This window comes from Sus scrofa, chromosome 14, assembly GCF_054392235.1.
Source record: "Sus scrofa isolate SSC_HxYL_T2T_F1_AM1 chromosome 14, Sscrofa_HxYL_maternal_Yorkshire_Landrace_v2.0, whole genome shotgun sequence".
NCBI classification, from domain to species: Eukaryota; Metazoa; Chordata; class Mammalia; order Artiodactyla; family Suidae; genus Sus; species Sus scrofa.
This window is the reverse complement of record NC_139396.1, coordinates 15,480,237-15,502,104: the sequence shown is the minus strand read 5'-3', so window position 1 is coordinate 15,502,104 and position 21,868 is coordinate 15,480,237.

Sequence of the window (21,868 nt, the reverse complement as noted above, 5' to 3'; positions counted from 1 at the left end):
GAACCACCTCCAAACAGCTGTCCTCCCCAGGGCAGCCTCAGGTTTCTACAGGCTCCCCAGCTGAGATGTCCCTGGGGTGCAGTGCACTCGCCTTCCTCTCCTTCAGTCCAACTCCATGTCTGCAGTGAAGGGTCCCAACGGAAACCCAGGGATTTGAGGGAGGCCCTTTCTCTTGGAAAACAGCCCCTGTCTAGAGGCTTACCGCCTTCTGAAGCCATTGCCACAGGCATGGGCCTGGACCACCACAGGCTGGTGGCCTCAACGTGGACAGTCCAGAGCAGGACCCAGCGAGGGACCTGCCCCAACAGATGCTCAGGACGCAAGTAAAGGAGCCCAAGTTTGAATCTCAACAGTAGAATGCGGGCCTCCAATCATTCTGCAGTGGGGGAGGGGCCGAGGGCAGGTGAGCCTGGGTGGGGGTGGGGTGCCATTCCATGCTGGCCTCTGCAGGGAGGCAAGAACCAGACGTTTCTTCCACCTTATGCAGGGGCCAGACAATTGTCCAGTGCCTCGTCAGGCAATGTATGTGGTGGTTTTCAGAGTCACAGCACCGAGGTTTGTCTTGATGTTCCCTTTCCCTTCGTTATTCATCAACTTGTTTGTTGTCTTTCAACCTGTTCAGCTTCCGTCCTGGCTCTTGGCTTCCTTCCCCAGAGGCTAGACTTTCTAAACAAAATTCACCATTTATCATCTGATAACCACGTGGGTTTTCATGGCCACCTGGAACCCAATGTTTATGGTTTGGCTTCTCTCAGCAGACCCACCATTTGTGATTGGTGTGTGTCCGTCTTTCCTAAGGAAACCGTCCTTGTGTGCCAACCAGCATCCAGCAGGACCCACCTTCCTCATGTTCCTTTGTGCTGTAAAGGCCCAGCCTATCCAAAAAGCCGCTGCACAGCCCACGTGTCCAAGACCAGAGATCAGTCTGACGTGTTTCCCATATTATGACATTGCTGGTAAGTATTGTATGTTTTACCTTTTTAATGATTGAATGTAATATTTTCAACAAATCCTCCCTTCTCAGGGATCACCATCCATTTGTGCGAGATAGAATTTGCAGTGTTGAGTCCTCCTCCCCCCTCTTTCCCCTGTCCACTCCGTCCTCGTTCCCACTGGTAATCAGAGATACCTGTTTCATTCACATCTTTTCAGAGATCTTTTGGGCAAGGAACATTGAATGCAATCCATTTGCCTTTTCAAAAATTATTTCTTTGTCTCTGAAAATTAAAATGTGCACAGGGATGTAAAATGTTGGAGGATAATGTGAGAAAGCGATTATATATGTATAATATATGTGTATATATATGTGTGTGTGTCTGTATGACAGGGTCCTTTTGCTGTAAAGTTGAAATAGACAAATCAGTGTAAATCAACTGCAATGGAGAACTTAACAGTTATAAGGTAAGAGTTCATCTTGAAAAAAAGTAAAAAGGAAAAATAGAAAATTAAATCTTGTCTCCGTATATCTGAGTATATTATTTTTGTCGCCTTCATACTGCCATTGTGGCTCCTCTGTTACTGGACTAACCTTTATTATGGGAGTTTCTACATTCTCTTGAAATTCAAGGAACTGAAAGAACAGAGTGTTCAAAGCCAGGCAATATCAAAAGTAAATATTCAGCACCATTTGAATTTTTCATTTCCTATACAGAGTGCCTGCCTTTAGCCTTAACTCTGTCCTATGCAACATTTTGGACATATCTTTACTGAAAGTTCTTTCCCTATTTATCTGAAATTTACCTTTCACTTTGAATCAGCATTTATCTGGCAAGACTAGCCAAAAAGGGTAACATATTAGGCGCTTAGTAGTGAGCAGTTCTAGAGAGGATGAGAACGTGGACTAGAAACTGAAATGTGCATTTTGGTCCAACCCAAAATAAAATGGCAAAGGGACCCCAAATCTGCAGGATGAAATGTCAATGGAAGAGGCAGGATATAGGATTGAGTGTTTGTGCTTCGTGGGGTTAAGGACAGAAATAAGGGACAAGAAGACAAGTTAATGTACTAAATATCCCAGAGATCTGGGTTTTTTTTTTTGGTCTTTTATTTATTTTCCTTTTTAGGGCCAGACCTGCAACATATGTGAGTTCCAGAATAGGAGTCAAATCGGACCTATGGCTGCAGGCCTATGCACACCCACAGCAATGTGGGATGCAAGCTGTGTCTGTGACCTACAGCATAGCTCAAGGCAACACCAGATCCTTATTTCACTGATGGAGGCCAGGGATCAAACCCACATCCTCGTGGATACTTGCCAGGTTCGTTTCTGCTGAGCCACATTGGAAACTCCTTGTATTTCTAGGATTTAAAAAATCAACTCCCCGTGAAATGCGTGTGCACCTTGAGAGAGTGCCAGTATTTTATCCACCAATGTCCACTCTCCTTTTGGACAAAGCCAATCCCATCTAAGACCTGGCTTGCAAGCCCTGCTTATAAGCTTGTGAATTTCCTGTCTGCATCCCATAGCCTTCCACTTTAGAATCTAGGCTCATCATTACCTATGGTCCCATCTGCATCCCTTAGAAAACAAAACAGAGACACAAATGAGAAACAGTTCTCTGACTCTTATTTTCATGTTGGGAATTAATGTCACCTTATCACTCTCCTAATGATATGAATGAGTAGTCATGTTTTGTGTGGTGAGAAGAGAGGACAATTAGGAAACTTGCCAAGGGAGATAAGGGGTGGAAACCTAATAGGACTGCAACCAAATCTCTTGGGAGGTGAAATTCATTCTCTGCTGTAGCACCACTACAATTCCTACTGATGGTAGGGTGTCGGGGAAGGCAAGAGAGGTTTATAAGGAGTGTCCCACATTGAGAAAAAGACTTGGGAAGATGCTTCAGAAGCTTCTTAGCCCTTGCAAAGAAAAATGGACTCAAAAGAGAGTGAGAAGCTGAGGTGAGAGGATTTCAAGCAATATCATGGTGAGCTTTCTATCAAGTACCTCTTGATGGGGGATTGAAAAAATAAACAATTTGGAAATATTTCTCTGTATTTGAGCTCTTATAATGAAAACTTTAAATGTTTTTCAACCAATAACTTCATATGAGAGGATTGGTGAGGCAGGCATTGTACCCAGGCTCTCAAGAAGGGCAGGCTCCTTGTTGTCTCCTCCCCTTGTTCAGCCATTCAACCGATTATTTATAAGATCCTCACTCATCGCTCTGATATAGTATTTGAATGCATCTTCTCAGGGACCCTGATAGAAAATCACATTGTGGAAAAGTGACATTCCAAATTCTGCAATCAATTTTTGTTTACTACCTCAAAACCCTACATCCTAGAGGCAGAGATAATCAAATTAGCTGAAATGTAATTAGGGAAAACCAGTCATGGATGTGGGTGTCTCAATGTCTTTTGGACCCTTATCTCTGATTATTCCTGCAGAGAGCTTCAGGGCAGGCACTGACAGCTGAGGAGAAACATCTCTGGAAATGAATCACAAGCATCAGAAGACAGGTAATCTCCCACTTGCTGATGGAAATTTAAAGGCACTGAGAGATTCCAGGTTTGTGTCTTGTGGACGTTTCAAGTCTGTGCCCTTGGGAGCTCTGGGTGTTGTTAGATGTAAGGGCTCATGAGAGGTATCCTGTTGATGAAGAAATGCTCCAACGTTGCAGCTAACCGGAGAACAGTCCTGATGGTTCACATTTCTTTGCAAAGTATGACAATGTCAGGTCAGTAAGTTGAATCTGCTGCTATTTATTTGTTGGTTGATTGCCAATGGAAATTCTGTGATGTAGTCAAAGAAGTAGGGAGGGAGAGTACAATTGTTCCCAAAGTACCTGCTGTGCTATAATTGGCCAAGATTGTCAAGTTTACTTCACAAGGATAACCAAAACCTTACAAAGGAAACACCTATGAATCAACCTTTATTGAAAAACTTCCATGCATTAACTAACTACACTGAGAGCAAAACATTCGAGTAGAACAAATGCATTTGGAAAAGCTCTAGGCATGGAAACAGGAGAAATTTCTCTCAGAGTGTTTTCCATGTCTACAATTCATTGCTAGAAATTCTTTTTAATGGAACCCTAAGGCTTGCTAGGTAAAAGGACCTAATATTTCTAGAAAAAAACAGTAAGCAAAACTAAGGAACTGCAGCCCAAAGGGCATGAATGCCCTTGGCCCAAATTGAGGATACCGTGCTTAGGCTGGAGCTCTCCAAACTCTTTCATGGGGATCATATCTAAATGGACGGTTTTCAAGTTTGCAATTTGAATGTGGGAGATCATCTCACAAGAGAGAGGTTGAAGAGGAGAAGGTCAGAAAGATCGCAATGAGAAGACATATCAAAAAAACTTCCCAGAGGATGCCAATTCTCCATTATATTCCTCTCTTGCAAGAATTCCTGGGCTAGGTATTCACACATCCCACGCCAGCAAGCATGCACACGTCCGCTAGTGGCTAGGGCTGTCAGGTGCAGGGACTACCCTCCACCAACCGCTCCTAGCATCTTTTGAGGCGGGTCTGCTTGGGAATCCAGTAGCACATGCATGAGGGCAGAGGGTGGTTTCCCAACGGGTGGCCCGCCTGGGGGTGGGGTCAGTCATGACGGCCTTTCTGCTTAATTCTGTGAAGGCCCTGGTAAGGCATATGGGGACTTTTCACGTGTTGGGTGTGAGCCCTCAGCACTCTTTTTCACTCTGTAGGATATCTGGGCCCTCCTCTGTGTGGGTTCATGCCGGCATGGAGTTAAGGTCCGGAGCAGTGTTTCACCACAGTTTATTGGCAGCACTGTGGGTCGGGCTGCATGAAGACTTGAGTGATTGCAGGGCCTCCAGAGGCAGGTGCATAAAGTTTGTGGGCCATTAAAATGTGTGCCATTCCAGCATGCAGTTCTCAAGAGTAGGAAAGCTAGACAGAAACATTTCCAATTTGAAAACCCTCATGCACTTCCCAGGAAGTAGTGCAGGTCACTGGAAAATCAGTGAAGAGCCAAGGTACATGATCATAGTTTCATTGGTGTCTCCTTCAGAACATAAAAATTACTGTCAATGCTCATATTCAAAAGGCATGCTTGGGTCCATGGTGGGGACAACTTTCCTGAATGTAGTGCTCACCATCTCTTTGTAGTCTGATGTAAATCATGAATGATGCACAAGCCTAGATGGGGTTCAGACATATTTAATAGGTTGTTGGGAGTCTGGTGGGTGGTCAGATATCTGGGATGGTTAGGTCTATGGATATGTGTGTATAAGGGGAGTTCATGCCTGTGTTTTGGTGAACGTTTTTAAGGGGGAGTGTTATATTTGAAGGGTTTTGAGATGTAACAGAGGCACACTCAAGGAGTTGGTGTTTAGGTGTTTGTAAGTTGGTGTTCAGGGGAATATTTGGCACGTGGTGTTTTCACCCATGAGGTTTGGGATTGTGTGTCTAATGGTGGACTTGGATTATCTGCCTATGCATAAGGGCCATGTTTGGTCATTACGGGGGACTGTTTGTTTGGGTGTACAATCCGTTTATGTTGTATATGTGGGGAATGTAGTGAAACTCCGTGGCTGGGACTTCAACCCAGCCAAAATTGAGAGTGGGACTTGAATCAACCTGCACGGTAGCTTGGCACTTGAACCCAGGATCCCAGGTTAGGAGTGGACTGGAAGACAATGATTACTTTTTTTTCTTTTTTTGGTTTTATCTGCCACATGTGGAGGTTCCCAGGCTCAGGATTGAATGCCACAGCAGCGATCTGGATGGCTGCAGTGACAAAGTTGGATCCTTAACCTTCTGTGCCACAAAAGAATGACTCAAACTCCTCAAAACCACTGTCTTTTAAGGAAAAACCTCTCTCCCAGTGTCAGGACTCATGAAGCTCAGGCTTTTCTGACTCATTGCAGAATGAATTCAGCTTGAGACAAAGCAGCAGGCAATGAGCGAGTTTTTTAGCATAAGACACTTGTGAGAGAGAGAGAAGCAGGCTGGCAAGGGAGCAGAGCAGCCCCAAGAACCAAGAGAGCTCCATTTCTGTAATCCAAGGAAAAGAGGAGAAGGGAGAAGTCTGCCTTCTTCCTCATTTGGGGGCAGATGGCAAGGCTTACATCTTTTGTCCCTCACTTTGCCCCTACATGGCTTAACCAGGTCAGTCAACAATGCTATTGAAGTCCTGTGTGTATTACCAGGAGTGTGGTAACATGTACAATATGGCAATTCATCTCAGGTTTCCAGCTAATGTCCCCATTTACCTAGTTTTGTCCCCTGTCATCTATATTTCTGTCTTGGGTATGTGAAAAAATGCTGTTTTTCAAGGACTACTAACTCCATGATTCATGCAACAGGATTTACTCTTCCTATCTGTTGTCCTATGTTTTAAGTATGGGGGTTTGTGGCTTCAGCATGTCTGACACATACAGGCCCCTGGTCTTCCTTCAAGTTAGTGTAGATCATAGCTGGGTTCCATTCCTTGAGTGCTCCTCAGCTTACACCAGTTCCCCAAACTCATAAACCTTGTCTTTCACCCCCAGTGGGACTTTTCATGTATTTTAAGTGTCCGAATCTATCCTTATCTTTAGGATGATTATTTGTGTATTTGTAGCATGTGGTATGCTTCTTGGCTTTTCTGTGTAGCAGTTTTTCAGGAGCTGTGTGTGTGTCTTTTGATGTGTTTAGGGCAAGTCTGAAACTTTTATGAGACTGGTGAATATTCCATAGGTGGCTGTCCTGTGTTTCTGTGCTTCTGTATTTGCATGAAGGCTGGGGGGGGAGTGTGATTTTATGTATATGCAGAGCATGTATTATATGTGTATTTGGAACTAAATGCATAGGGGTTATACGTTGCCATATTTGTAATGTCCTGGGTAATTGTGGGTATATTTGGGGCTTGTGGAGAGGAGTTGTGTGTATGAGTTTGTGTGTGTATTCAAGGGGCACGGTCATTTGGTAGCATATTTGCTGGGGCTATGCGCTTGTATTTTTCAGTAGGGACATTTTAGGCCTAAATATTTGGGGAAGTGCACATGTGTGTTTCTTTGTTATTTATTATTTATTTATTCATTTATTTTTTTTCCGCTGTACAGCATGGTGACCAAGTTACACATACCTGTACGCACAGGTTTTCACCGCATTGTTGTGTGGCAGTGTAAGTATCTAGACAGAATTCTTAATGCCACACAGCAGGATCTCATTGTACATCCATTCCAAGATCAATAGTTTGCACCTGTTAACCCCAAGCTCCCAATCCCTCCCACTCCCTCCCTCTCTCCCTGAGCAGCCACAAGTCCATTCTCCAAGTCTATTATTTTCTCTTCTGTGGAAATGTTCATTTGTGCTGTATATTAGATTCTAGTTATAAGTGATGTCCTATGGTCTTTGTGTTTCTCTTTCTGACTTATTTCCCTGAGGATGAGAGTCTCTAGTTCCATTCATGGTGACACAAATGGCCTCATGTCCTTTTTTATGGTTGAGTAGGATTCCATTGTGTATGTATACCACATTTTCCCAATCCAATCATCTGTTGATGGACATTTGGGTTGGTTCCCATGTCTTGGCTATTGTGAATAGAGCTGTAATGACCATGCAGGTGCATGTGTCTTTTTCAAGGAAAGTTTTGTCCGGATGTATGCTTAAGAGTGGGATTGCGGGGTCATAGGGTAGTTCTAGGTATAGATGTCTAAGGTACCTCCATGTGGTTCTCCATAGTGGCTGTACCAGCTTACATTCCCACCAACAGGGCAGGAGGGTTCCCTTTTCTCCACAGCCCCTCCAGCACTTGCGATTTGTGGACTGATGAATGATGGCCACTGTGACTGGTGTGAGGTGGTATCTCATGGTAGTTTTGGTTTGCACTTCTCTAATAATCAGGGATGTTGAGCATTGCTTCAGGTGCTTGTTGGCCATCTGTGTATCTTCCTTGGAGAAATGTCTCTTCAGGTCTTTTGCCCATTTTTCCATTGGGTGGTTGGCTTTTCTGCTGTTGAGTTGCATATGTTGCTTGTATATCCTAGAGATGAAGCCCTTGTCCATGGCATTGTTTGAAACTATTTTCTCCCATTGTGAAAGTTGTCTTTGTGTTTTCTTGCTGGTTTCCTTTGCTGTGCAAAAGCTTGTGAGTTTGACTAGGTCCCATTGGTTTATTTTTGCTCTTCTTTATGTTGCCTTTGGAGAAGGACCTGTGAACATATTCATGAGGTTGATGTCAGAGAATGCTTTGCCTATGTGCTCTTCCAGGAGTTCGTATGTGTGTTTCTAATGGAGAGATGAGGTTCTGTGTTTATTCAGGGGAGTTGGAGACTGGCATTGATGTGTAGGAGAAATATGGGCTATGGTTATGTGTTAGTAGATGCAGGTGTGTGAGCTGGCTCCTCTTATCATTTGATAGATGGAAGTCACTTCATATGTGGTTTTCTGGAGATATGTCCATGGGTCTTACTTGCATATCCATGTTTGTAGGTCTATCCCCAGGTGCATGACTGCCAAGTCTTGTTCGCATGGCTTGGAGTTGTTAGGAGTGTGCAAAGTATGTTCCTTTGGAGAATGCTAAGGTGTTATGTGTTTGTTGCTAATGTTTGTTAATAGGTACTAAGAGATGGTCTGTCTGTGTCTATCCAGGGGAGGGTAAAAGCATACATACATTTGACACACATACACTTAGAGTGCCCTTTGGTGTCTATGTTGGGGGAGGAGGAGGGTGGTTGTATTTTGAAGAGGTGGCATCACGCCTAGTGTTTGGGGCATCTGTATGTCCAAGGGTTGGGAATATCTGTATGTGTGTGTCCATAGGTGTTTGACATTTGTATATGTATCTTAGTCAGTGTAGGCTAATTGTGGCTGTGTGTGTATTTGAGTTCCTGGAGCTTATGTGGTATGTATTCTGAGAGGTGTGAGAAGTCTGTGTGTTTGGAAACCAAGAAACGGTGTAGGCTGTGTGTGTGTTCAGGAGTCCTGGATTGGCTGTGTTTTAGGGCTATGGCATGGCATACAGGCTATGCATGAGACAACTGAGGACTTGCTGGTTTTCGTGAGCCTGTACATGTAGGTATTCCACATGGACAACTGGTTGGTAGGTAGGTTGCACCTGTTTTATTCAGGCCCATGTTTTGGATGTGTATAGAGTTGGAGTGTTACCAGCTAGAGTTCTTGGCCTTCCTTAATCAAGAGCAGTTGATGAGATGCTGGAGGAGAAACCCAGTGAAGGCTTTATTCAGACCACCTGCTTCAGCATAGAGGCACTGAAGCAATCACCAGGTTCCCTCGTTCACCTTCTCACTGAGTAGCGGTGAGCTAGTTCCTTCTATGGGGTGAGGATAGGGGCATGTCCAGGGATTGGGCCGGGGGGTGGCTGAGGGGGCTTGCCCACCCCACCCCTTTAGTGTGGTGCATGTAGGGGGCATGCATAGTCCTCTGCTTTTGCTCTCTGTTCTTCAGAAGTGGCAGTTGTATTTTTCTCATGATTTGTCCGCAATGTGCAAGCAGAGTTCTTTCTCATTGTTTATACTTTTGCTGTATTTTGTTCCCCAGGAGATGTTTGTCCAGGTGCATTCCCTGCAGCCACTGCAGCCACCGCAGCCAAGGGTGCCAGGTCCCAACCTGTCTCAGTAGGAGAGGTAGTGGAAAATTCCAGGTGTGTAGGAATTTGTCTGTAAAACTTTAGAATTTGTGTCTATTGAGATATGTAAACTTAGGCGGTCAGTTTGTATGGTGATTCACACTGAGGATTAAAAGGTACATGTGTGCTCAGAAGACACACACACACACACACACACATACGTATGTGTGATGTCCTTTGCTTACATCCCCTGGTGGGTGTTGAGGTCCTCCTCAGAGTGTAAGTGGATTGTTTGCACATGCATATATGAAAGGGCACTGGAACTGGTTCAGACTAGCTTGGGATAATCGGCTCTGTGTTCAGTTACCTCAGCTTTGTAATTTGAGTTTGCTCATGTTTGGAATATTCATACCATGCAGATATCACATCTGAAATGTCACCTGAGTTTCTTGAAGAGCTTCAAAAATGCATTTAGAGCATATCACTCATCTGTGTGTTATGACTTAATTATGTGGCAAGCCAGAATCTTCAGGCATCATTGGTGTGTGTGTATATCACATTATATTTGAATTGTGAGTGGGGCATCCTGGGCGATGTCCCATTTTATGTGTGCCTTGGCCCTTCATTCTGAATCACAGCATTGCTCCTCTCAGGTTGATTCAATCTTTAGGGTCAAGAATTCCTCCCTCCAAATGCTGGTGAATTCCAGTGGAAATCATGTGGATGGATTTAGGGTATCTGTACCTTAGGCAGGGACACACATTCAGCATTTGTATGGTCCTAGAATCTGGGGCCCTAGAAGGGTGAGGCTGATTGCAGATCACTCTCTAGCACAGAACCTTCTCAGGTGTGTGGTTGGCTGACAAGCGGCAGTCAGGAAGTCATGGGGATTCATGGATAAGAGGTAAGGTGGGCAAGTGTTCTCCCAGGAAAACCCCCTGAGAATCAGTTGGGCAAGCACAGGTATTCCTGGCTCTTCTGTGGCACAGCTGGTATGCAAGGACACCGTGCACATGGGGTCCAGATGGTTCAAGTCTCTAGAGCCATGTGTCCCTGTGCCCAGTTGCCCCAGTGTGGTGGGAACTACTGTTGGTCAGGCTGGTAAGCTGTATGAGCAATTCTCCACCACCATATCTCTGTGGAAACCTAAGTCCTCAGGGATAGGCAGGACCTCTAGGGTCAGTGAGCTGACAAGGACAAAGGTGGGGAGGCCTTGTCTCTAAGGGAGGCTTGGGGAGTGAGGCCTGGAGAGCCTGGGGAGTCCTTCTCTGAGGAGATATGGCTCTGATATTCCCAAACCTTTAGACATGGTCCCTGTTCTTTTCTGAAGGTTCAGGATGCTTCTAACAATGGGGAGTTCATCTCAGGTCCTTGGTTCTCAGATGACCTGACCCTATTTTTCTTTATTCCACATCCAGCCATCAGCCCAACAGGGAGCCATATGCTCACCATGTCCACCAGCTGACCCTACAGCCTCCTGCTTCCCTTCCCAAAATAGACCCCTCTATTTTGACTCAGCCCCTGGATTCCATACAGTGAACTGTTAGTGACCTCTAGGATGATATTCAAGAGCCTCAACCTGAGTGGGCTTGCAAAATAGTAACCTTTTATAAGCCATTCCTAACATCTTCCCTGCTCACACTGATAGGTGGACAATTCCATCATAGTCACAAAGAAGGGTGAATCTGTGGCAGCCTTTGGAGCCTGTGGAATCTCATTTTATAGCATTTGGGGTTCCATACATTTAAAAGGTCACTCAGCCTGCTTCAGCTTCCCTTTTAGCAGATTGATAAATGAAAGAAAGAAAATAATGGTCTCCGGAGGAGACAGTTTGGGGAATGGGGGGATGTGCTTGGGCTGTGGATGGAAATCCTGCGAAATTGGATTATTATGGTCATTGTGCAATTACAGATGAGTAATAAATAATAATAGTAAAATAAAATAAATAAATCATGGACGGTAATGTACAGCATGGTGACTGCAGTTAATACCGCATTGTGTGTTGGAGAGTAGCTGAGAGAATGGATCTTAAGAGTCCTTGGATGCCCTAGTGGAGAGTGGGTTAAGGATCCAGTGGTATCATTGCTGTGGCTCAGGTCACTTCTGTGGCGCAGGTTCAATCCCTGGCTCAGAAACTTCTGCATGTCACAGGCACAGCCAAAAGGAAAAAAAAAAGTCCTTATCACAGAAAGAAAATGTGTAACTCTTTGTGGTAATGGGTATTAACTAGGTTTACTGTGATCATTTTACACTTGACAGTTTTAGCCACTACTCTTCCTATTCGGATGGCTTTTATTTCTTTTGTTTGTGTGTTTGCTGTGGATAGAACTTCTAGTAATATGTTGAATACCATTGGTGCTGAGAGTGGACATCCGTGTCTTGCTCCATATTTTCATGGGAAGGCTTTCAGCTTTTCTCCATTGAGTATTATATTTTCTGCGGGTTTGTCATAAATGGCTTTATTTATGTTAAGGATTGTTCCCTCTTAGACCCACTTTATTAAGAGTTTTGATCATGAATATATGTTGGACTTTGTCAAATGCTTTTTCTGCATCTTTTGAGATGATCATGTGGTTTCTGACTTTTTTGTTAATGTGGTGCATGGCATTGTTTGATTTGAGTGTGTTGAACCATCCTTGTGAACCTGTGGTGAATTCCACCTGGTAACGGAAAGTTTTTCAAAGTCTATGAGTCATTTTCTGTTCTACACAGAAGTTGTATCCATATTTTTTTAGATCCCACATATAAGTGATAACATATGATATTGGTGTCTCACTGTCTTACTAACTTCACTTAGCATGATACTGTCTATATCCGTCCATGTTGCTGCAAGTGCCATTAGTTCTTTCGTTTTAATGGCTAATATCCCATGGTGTTTATGTACCACCTCTTCTTTATCCATTCTTCTGTTGATGGACATTTAGGTTGCTTCCAGATCTTGGCTATTGTAAAGTGCTTCAGTGGACACTTGGGTGCCTAGGTCTTTTCAAGTCATGGATTTCTCTGGATAGATGCCCAGGAGTGGGATTTCTGGATCATATGATAATTCTGTTTTTAGTTTTTTTGAGACATGATCATAGTGTTTTCCACAGTGGCTGTATCAATTTTCATTCCCACCAACACTGTTAAGAGGGTTCCCATTTCTCCACATCCTCTACAGCACTTATTTATTGCAGACTTTTTGATGATGGCCATCCTGGTGGGTATGAGGGAGTACCTCATTGTATCTTGATTTGTATTTTTTTAATAAGTAGTGATGTTAAACATCTTTTCTTGTGCTTTATGACCATCTGTCTGTCTCCTTTGGAGAATTGTCTAAGTCTTCTGCCCATTTTTTTGGAGGTGATTATAAATTTTGGAGATGAATCCCTTGTCAGTTGCTTCATTTGCAAATATTTTCTCCCATTCCATGGGTTGTCTTTTTTTTGTTGTTTAGGGTCTCCTTTCCTGTGCAAAACCTTCTAAGTTTATGTATGTATGTATGTATGTATTCATTTGTTTTTTTTTATTATTTTTAATTCATTGATTTTAGATTATAATGTTTTTTTCAATTATAGCTGTTTTTCAGGATTCTGTCAATTTTTTACTCTATGGCAAGGTGGCCCAGTCTCACCTACATATATATCTTTTTTCTCACATTATTCTCCATCATAAGTGTCTAGACATAGTTCCCAGGGCTATATTGAATTTTATTACATTTATAGTTTTTCAGCAAACATAACAACCTGATTTTACAGCATTTCCATCCCAAACACCCAGCCCACCCCACTTACTCCCCAACTTGTCTCCTTTGGAAACCATTAGTTTTCCAAAGTCTGTTAGTCTATTTCTGCTCTGCAAAGATATTCATTGAATCCCTTTTTTAGATTCCACCTATAAGTGATGTCATATGATGTTTGTCTTTCACTGTCTGACTAACTTCACTTAGAACAATAATTTCTAGGTCCATCCATGCTGCTGTAAATGGCATTATTTCATTCTTTATGATTTATTTTATTTTATTTTTTTTGCATTTTAGGGCCAAACCTAGGGCATATGGAAGTTTCCATTTAGGGAAACCACAGCTGCAGCTGCTGGTCTACACCACAGTCCAAGCAACATGGCATCAGCCACATCTATGACCTACACCACATTTGACAGCAATGCCAGCTCCCTGACTCATGGAAGAAGGCTTGGGTTCAAACCTGCATCTACATGGATACCAGTCAGATTCATGACCACTGGGCCACTGTGGGAACTCCCATCATTCATTTGTATGATTGGGTAATATTCCATTGTGTATATGGACCACATCTTCTTTATCTCCTCCACTGACGATGGACATTTAGGTTGTTTGCATGGCTTGGGTATTGTACCTAGTACTTCAATGAACATTGGAGTACAGGTATCTTTTCAAGTCATGTTTTCTCTGGAGAGATGCCCAGGAGTAGGATTGCTGGATCAAGGGTAATTCTATTTTTAGTGTTCTGAGGAATCTCCACACTCTTTTCCATAGTATTGCACCAATTTGCATTCCCACCAAAAGTATGATAAGGGGTCCATTTTCTCCACCCCTCTTCAGCATTTCCAGGTTGTAAACTTTTTAATGATGGCCATTCTGGGTGGTGTAAGGTAGTTCCCCTAGTAGTTTTGATTTGCATTTCTCTAAGAATTAGTGCTGTTGAACATCTTTTCATGTGTTTTTTGGCCATCTGTTATGTCTTCTTTGGAGAATTGTCGGTTTAGGTCTTCTGCCCATTTTTTGATGTGGTTATTTTCTTGTTTGTAATTGAGCTGCAGGGGTAACTATAAATTTTGGAGATGAACCCCTTGTCAGTCTCTTCATTTGCAAATATGTTCTCCCATTCTTTGGGTTGTCTTTTTGTTCTGTTTAGGGTTTCCTTTGCTGTGCAGAAACTTTTAAATTTAATTAAGTCCCATTGATTTTTTTGTTCTTATTGTTATTACTCTAGGATAATGAGAAGATATTGCTTTGGTTTATATCAGAGAGTGTTTGGCCTATGTTTTCCTTCAAGAGTTTTATGTTATCTCGTCTTCTATTTAGGTCTTTCATCCATTTTGCATTTATTTTTGTGTGTGGTGTTAGGAAGTATTCTGATTTCATTCTTTTCCATGTGGCTGTCCAGGTTTCATGGCATCATTTATTGAAGGTACAGTCTTTTTTCTATTGTATGTTCTCGCTTCTGTTGCCATAGGATTAGTTGACTGTAGGCATGTGGGTTTAATTCTGGGCTTTCTATCCTGTTCCACTGATCTACATTTCTGTCTTGGTGCCAGTACCATATGGTTTTGATGCTTAGTAGAATAATCTGATGTCAGGGAACTTGATTCTTCCAGCTCTGTTTTGCTTTCTCAGGATGTCTGGCTATTCTGAGTCTTTCATGCTTTCAAACAAACTTTTAGATATTTTCTTCTAGTTCTACAAAAACTGTCCTTGGTAGTTTGATAGGGATTGCATTGAATCTGCAGATTGCCTTGGGTAGTACAGTAATTTTGATAATATTGATTCTTCTAATCCAAAAAGATGGTATTTTCATCTGTTTGTGTGACCTTTGATGTCTTTCATCAGTGTCTTATAGTCTTCAGAGTACAGGTCTCTTATGTCTTTAGGTAGGTTTATTCCTATGAATTTCATTCTCATTGATGTGATGGTTGATGGGATTGTTTCCTGAATTTCGCTTTCTGATCGTTCATTCTTAATATATAGAAATGCCATGAATTTCTGTGTATTAATTTTGTATTCTGTGACTTTTCCAAATTCATCAATGAATGCTAACAGTTTTCAGGTAGCATCTTTAGGATTTTCTAGGTATAGTATCATGCCTCCGCAAATAGAGTTGTACCTCTTCCTTTCCAATTTGGATTCCTTTTATTTCATTTTCTTCTCTGATTGCCATGCCCAAGACTTCCAAAACTATGTTGAATATTAGGGGCGAGAGCAGACATCCTTCACCACAGAGGGAATTCTTTCAGCTTTTTACCATGCACAATGATGTTAGCTGTGTGTTTGTCATATATGCCCTTTAGAATGTTGAGGTAGGTTCCTTCTGTACCCATGTCTGAAGGGATTTTATGGGTGTTGCATTTTGTGAAAGTCTTTCTCTGCACCTATGGAGAGGATGATATGGTTTTTATTCTTCAGTTTGTTAATGTGGTGTATCATACTGTTGGATTTGTGGATATTGAAGAATCCTTGCATTGCTGGGACAGATCCCACTTGATCATAATGTACAAACCTTTCAATGTACTGTTGGATTTGGTTTGCTAGTATTTTGGTGAGGATTTTTGCATCTAGATTCATTGGAGATATTGGCCAGTAGTTTTCTTTTTTTGTGGCATCTTTGTCTCGTTTTGATATCAGGGTGATGGTGGACTTCTAGAATGAGTTTGGAAGCGTTCCTTCCTCTGAAAGTTCTTGGAATAGTTTCAGAGGAATAGGTGTTATCTCTTCTCTAAATGTTTGATCGAATTCCCTGTGAAGCCATCTGGTCCTAGACTTTTATTTTTTGGAATTTTTTAAATCACAGTTTCAATTTCTGTGCTTGTGATTGGTCCATTCGTCTTTTCTAGTTCATCTTGGTTTAGTCTTAGAAGATTGTAGTTTTCTAAGAATTTGTCCATTTCTTCTAGGATTTCCCTTTTATTGGTATAGATTTATTGGTATGTAGTAGTCTCGTAGGATCCTCTGTATTTCTGTGATGTCCTTTGTAACTTCTCCTTTTTCATCTCTAATTTTATGGATTTGAGTCCTCTGTTTTTTTTTCTTTTTTTTGATAAGTCTGACTAAGGGTTTTTCAATTTTGTTGATCTTTTCAAAGAACCAGTTTTTATTTTTATTGCTCTTTTCTATGTTTTTCTTCATTTCTATTTCATTCATTTCTGCTCTGATCTTTATTATTTCTTTCCTTCTTATATCTTTAGGTCTTGTCTGTTATACTCTCTCAGGCTGCTTTAGATGTGAAGATAGGTTGTTTATTTGAGCTTTCTCTTGTTTCCTGAGGTATGCTTGTATTGCTATAAACTTCCCTCTTAGAACTGCTTTTGCTATAGCCCATAGTTTTTGGAGTGTTTTATTTTCATTGTCATTTCCTTCTATGTATTTTTGAATTTCCTCTTTGATTTCTTCAATGATCCATTGGTTGTTTGGTAGCATATTGTTTAGCCTCCATGTCTTTGTGTGTGTGTGGTTTTTGGCAATTTTTTTCTTGTTGATTTCAAGTTGAATAGCGTTGTGTTTGGAAAAAGATGCTGGATATGATTTCCATTTTCTTAAAGTTACCAAGGCTTGATTTGTGGCCCAGAATGTGATCATTCCTAGAGCAAATTCCGTGTGCACTTGAGAATTGTATTCTGCTGCTTTTGGATGGAATGTCCTATAACTCTCTATTAATTCCATCTGGTGTAATGCTTCATTTAGGGCCTGAGTTTTCTTGTTGATTGTTGATTTTCTGTCTGGATGATCTGTCCACTGCAGTAAGTGGGGTGTTAAAGTCCCCTGCTCTATGGTATTGTTGTTAATTTCTCCTTTTAAGGTTGTTAGCAGTTGCCTTATATATTAAAGTGATCCTGGATTGGTCCTTTGATCATTATGTAATGCCCATCTTTGTCTCTTATCATATTCTTTATTTTCAGGCCTATTTTGTTTGATATGAGTATCATTACTCCAGTGTTTTTGATTGCCATTTGCATGGAATATTTTCTTCCATCTTCTCATTTTCAATTTGTATGTGTCCCTAGAAAGTGAAGTGGGTCTCTTGAAGACAGCATACGTATGGGTCTTGTTTTTGTATCCATTCAGCCAGTCTAGATCTTTTGGTTGGGGCATTTAGTCCGTTTACATGTCAGCTATTTACTGATTTGTATGTTCTTATTGCCATTTCATTAACTGTTTTGGATTTGTTGCTGTTGCTCTTTTTTCTTCCCTTCTTCTCTTGTTCTCTCCTTTTGTGGATTGATGACTACCTTTAGCATTGTATTTGAGTTGATTGCTCTTATTTGTGTGTGTATCTATTGTAGGTTTTGGTCCTGTAGTTACCCTGAAGTTTTGAGATAGGCGTCTCTCTCTCTCTGATTATTTTAAGTTGTTGGTCTCTTAATTGGAAGTGCATCTCCAGTGTCCTGCATTTGTACCCTCCTCTTCTCCCAATTTCTGGTTTTGGTAGCATATTGAAGCGTGGATGATTTCCTACATTTACCGTGTCTATGCCTTTACTGTGTCTATGCCTTTACTGGTGATCCTTGTCATTTGTAGTGTTTTGGTTTCTAGTTGTGGCCTTTTCTTTGCCTCAGGAAGTTCTTTCAGTATTTGTTGTAAATCTGGGTTAGTGGTGCTGAAGGCTCTTAACTGTTGTTTTTCTGTAAAGCTTTTGATTTCTCCTTCAAATCAGAATGAAAGCCTTGCTGGGTAGAGTAATCTTGGTTGGAGATTTTTCCTTTCATCTTGTTAAGTATATCGCGCCACTCCCTTCTGGCCTGCAGAGCTTCTGCTGAAAAATCAGCTGAAAAGCTTTTCAGGATTCCCATGTATGTTATGTGTTTGTTTTCCCTAGATGCTTTCCATATGTTCTCTTTGTCTTTAATTTTGTCCAGTTTCATGAATATGTGTCTTGGGGTGTTCCTCCTTGGGTTTATTTCATATGGTACTCAATGTGCTTCCTAGATTTCAGTGAGTGATTCCTTCCCCATGGTAGGGAAGTTTTGGCCTATTATCTCTTCAAATAGGTTCTCTGGCCTTTTCTCTCTCTCTTCTTCTTTTGGCACCCCTATAATGCAGATGTTGGTGCATGTAATGTTGTCCTAGAGTTCTCTTAGACTGTCTTCCAATCTATTCAATCTTTTTTCTTTTTCTGTTCCACATCAGTGATTTCCAATAGTGTGTCCTCCACCTCACTTGTTCATTCTTCTGCCTCATGTATTCTGTTGTTGGCTGCTTCTAATGAATTTTATATTTCAGTTATTGTATTTTTCATCTCTGCTTGCTTCAGTCTTAAATTTCGTATTTCTTTGCTCAGTGATTCCTGTAAATTATCAGTCTTTGCCTCCCATCTGTTTCCAATGCCCTGCATCACATTATGATCATCAGTCTAAAGTCTTTTTCCTGGAGGCTGATACTCTCCAGATCACTTAGCTGTTTTTCTGGGGTTTTTCTCTCTCCTTCATCTGGGTTATGGTTCTCTGCCTTTACATTTTTATAGGTTTTTGGTGTGCTCTCCTTTTTCCAGAAAACAATGTGGTAGCCCCTCTTTCTTCTGAAGTCCGCACCCTTTGTGGCTGAAGTTGGTGTGGGGGCTTGCTATAGGCTTCCTGATGGGAAGGACTGGTGCCTGCCCACTGGTAGGTGGAGCTGCTTCTTATCCCTCTGGAGGATGGGTCTTTGCTCTGGGTGAGATTAGAGGCAGTTGTGTGATTAGGGTGTCTTTAGGCAGCCTGTTTACTGATGGGTGGGGCTGTGATCTCACCTGGATTCGTGTTTGACCTGGGGCTTCTCAGCGCTGATAGGTGGGGCCGGATTTCCCCAAAATGGCCACCTCTAGAGGAACACATGCCAGTGAGCACTCCTGAGACTTTTGCTTCCAGTGTCCTTCCCCAGCAGTGATCCACAGTCACTCCCTGTTTTCCCAGGAGATCCTCCAAGAACTGCAGTCAGGCCTCCCCAGATTCCCATGGAGTCTCTACTTTGTCTGGGACCCTGTGGATATGAAAGCCTGTGTGTACCTTTCAAGAATGGGGTTTCTGTCTCCCCCAGTCCCATGGAGCTTTAGCACAGAAGCCCTACTACCCTCAATGCCAGATGCTCTGGGGGCTCTTTCTCCCAATGCCATACCCCCAGGTATGGGGATCCAATGTGGGACTCAGAACTCTCGCTCCTGTAGGTGGGTCTATGTGACACAGTTCCTTTCCAGTCTGTGTGCTGCCCACATGATGCTCATGGCTTGTGTATGTCACATAATAGGCCTTCCTACCATCTTGATGTGGTTTCCTCTTTGTTTCTTGGAGTAGGATATCTTTTTTGAAAGTTTCCAATCCATTTTGTTGAAGGTTGTTCAGCATTTGGTGGTAATTTTGTTGTTTTGAAGAGAGCAGGTGAACTCCATTCCTTCTGTCCTGCCATCTTAATCCAGTCCCCTTCTCCTCATTTTTCAACTGGGTTTTGTTTGTTTGGTTTTGTTTTTGCTGTTGAGTTGTATAAGTTGTTTGTATGTTTTGGAAATTAAGCTCTTGTCAGTTACATTATTTGAAACTCTTTTCTCCCATTGCATAGATTGTCTTTTTGCTTTTTTTTTAAGGTTTCCGTTGCTGTGCAAATGCTCGTGGGCTTGATTAACTCCCATTGGTTTATTTTTGTTTTTTCATTCTGTTGCTTTGGGAGACCGACCTAAGAAAACCTTTCAATGTTTGATGTCAGGGAATGTTTCGCCTATGATCTCTTCCAGGAGTTTTATGATGTCTTATCTTATGTTTAAGTTTTTAAGCCATTTTGAGTTTATTTTTGTGTATGGTATGAGAGTGTGTTCTAGTTCCATTGATTTACGTGGAATTGTTCTGCTTTCTCCATACCACTTGGGGAGGAGACAATCTTTCTCTGATTTTGTATTCTTGCCTCATTTGTCAAAGATTGTTTGACCATAGTTGTCTGGGGTTATTTCTGGGTTCTGTATTCTGTTCCATTGGAGTGTATGTCGTTTTGGTACCAGTACCACACTGTCTTGATGATTGTAGCTTTGTAATATTGTCTGAAGTCTGAGAGAGTTATGCCTCCTGCTTGGTTTGTGTTCCTCAGGATTGCTTTGGCAATTCTGAGTCTTTTATGGATCCATATCAATTTTTGGATTGTTTGTTCTAGTTCTGTGAAAAATGGCATGGGTAATTTGATAGGGATTGCCTTGAATCTGTTGATTGATTTGGGTAGGAGGGTCATGTAAATGATATTAATTCTTCCAATCCAGGAGTGTGGAACATCTTTCTGTTTCTTTGAATCCTCTTTAAGTGTCTTGAGTGAAGTTGTAGAGTTCTCAGCATGGAAGTCTTTCACCTCCTTGGTCAGGTTAACAGCTGTTGCCTTATGTTTTGAGGTAACCCTCTTTCGGGTGTATATGTATTTAACATCCCTATGCATGCTTCTTGGATTGATCCTTTGATCATTATGTAATGACCTTGTTTGTCTCTTATAATATTCTTTTTTTTTAAATATTTTTTTTTATTTTCCCACTGTACAGCAAGGGAATCAGGTTATCCTTACATGTATACATTACAATTACATTTTCTCCCCCACCCTTTCTTCTGTTGCAACATGAGTATCTAGACATAGTTCTCAATGCTATTCAGCAGGATCTCCTTGTAAATCTATTCTAAGTTGTGTCTGATAAGCCCAAGCTTCCGATCCCTCCCACTCCCTCCCCCTCCCATCAGGCAGCCACAAGTCTCTTCTCCAAGTCCATGATTTTCTTTTCTGAGGAGATGTTCATTTGTGCTGGATATTAGATTCCAGTTATAAGTGATATCATATGGTATTTGTCTTTGTCTTTCTGGCTCATTTCACTCAGTATGAGATCCTCTAGTTCCATCCATGTTGCTGCAAATGGCATTATGTCATTCTTTTTTTATGGCTGAATAGTATTCCATTGTGTATGTATACCACATCGTCCCAATCCAATCATCTGTCGATGGACATTTGGGTTCTTTCCATGTCCTGGCTATTGTGAATAGTGCTGCAATGAACATGCGGGTGCATGTGTCTCTTTTAAGCAGAGTTTTGTCCGGATAGATGCCCAAGAGTGGGATTGCGGGGTCATATGGAAGTTCTATGTATAGATTTCTAAGGTATCTCCAAACTGTTCTCCATAGTGGCTGTACCAGTTTCCATTCCCACCAACAGTGCAGGAGCGTTCCCTTTTCTCCACAGCCCCTCCAGCACTTGTTATTTGTGGATTTATTAATGATGGCCATTCTGACTGGTGTGAGGTGGTATCTCATGGTAGTTTTGATTTGCATTTCTCTTATAATCAGCGATGTTGAGCATTTTTTCTTTGGAGAAATGTCTCTTCAAGTCTTTTGCCCATTTTTCCATTGATTGATTGGTTTTTTTGCTGTTGGGTTGTATAAGTTGCTCATATATTCTAGAGATTAAACCCTTGTCAGTTGCATCATTGGAAACTATTTTCTCCCATTCTGAAAGTTGTCTTTTTGTTTTCTTTTGGGTTTCCTTTGCTTTGCAAAAGCTTTTCAGTTTGATGAGGTCCCATGGGTTTATTTTTGCTCTAATTTCTATTGCTTTGGGAGACTGACCTGAGAAAATATTCATGATGTTGATGTCCGAGAGTGTTTTGCCTATGTTTTCTTCTAGGAGTTTGATGGTGTCCTGTCTTATATTTAAGTCTTTCAGCC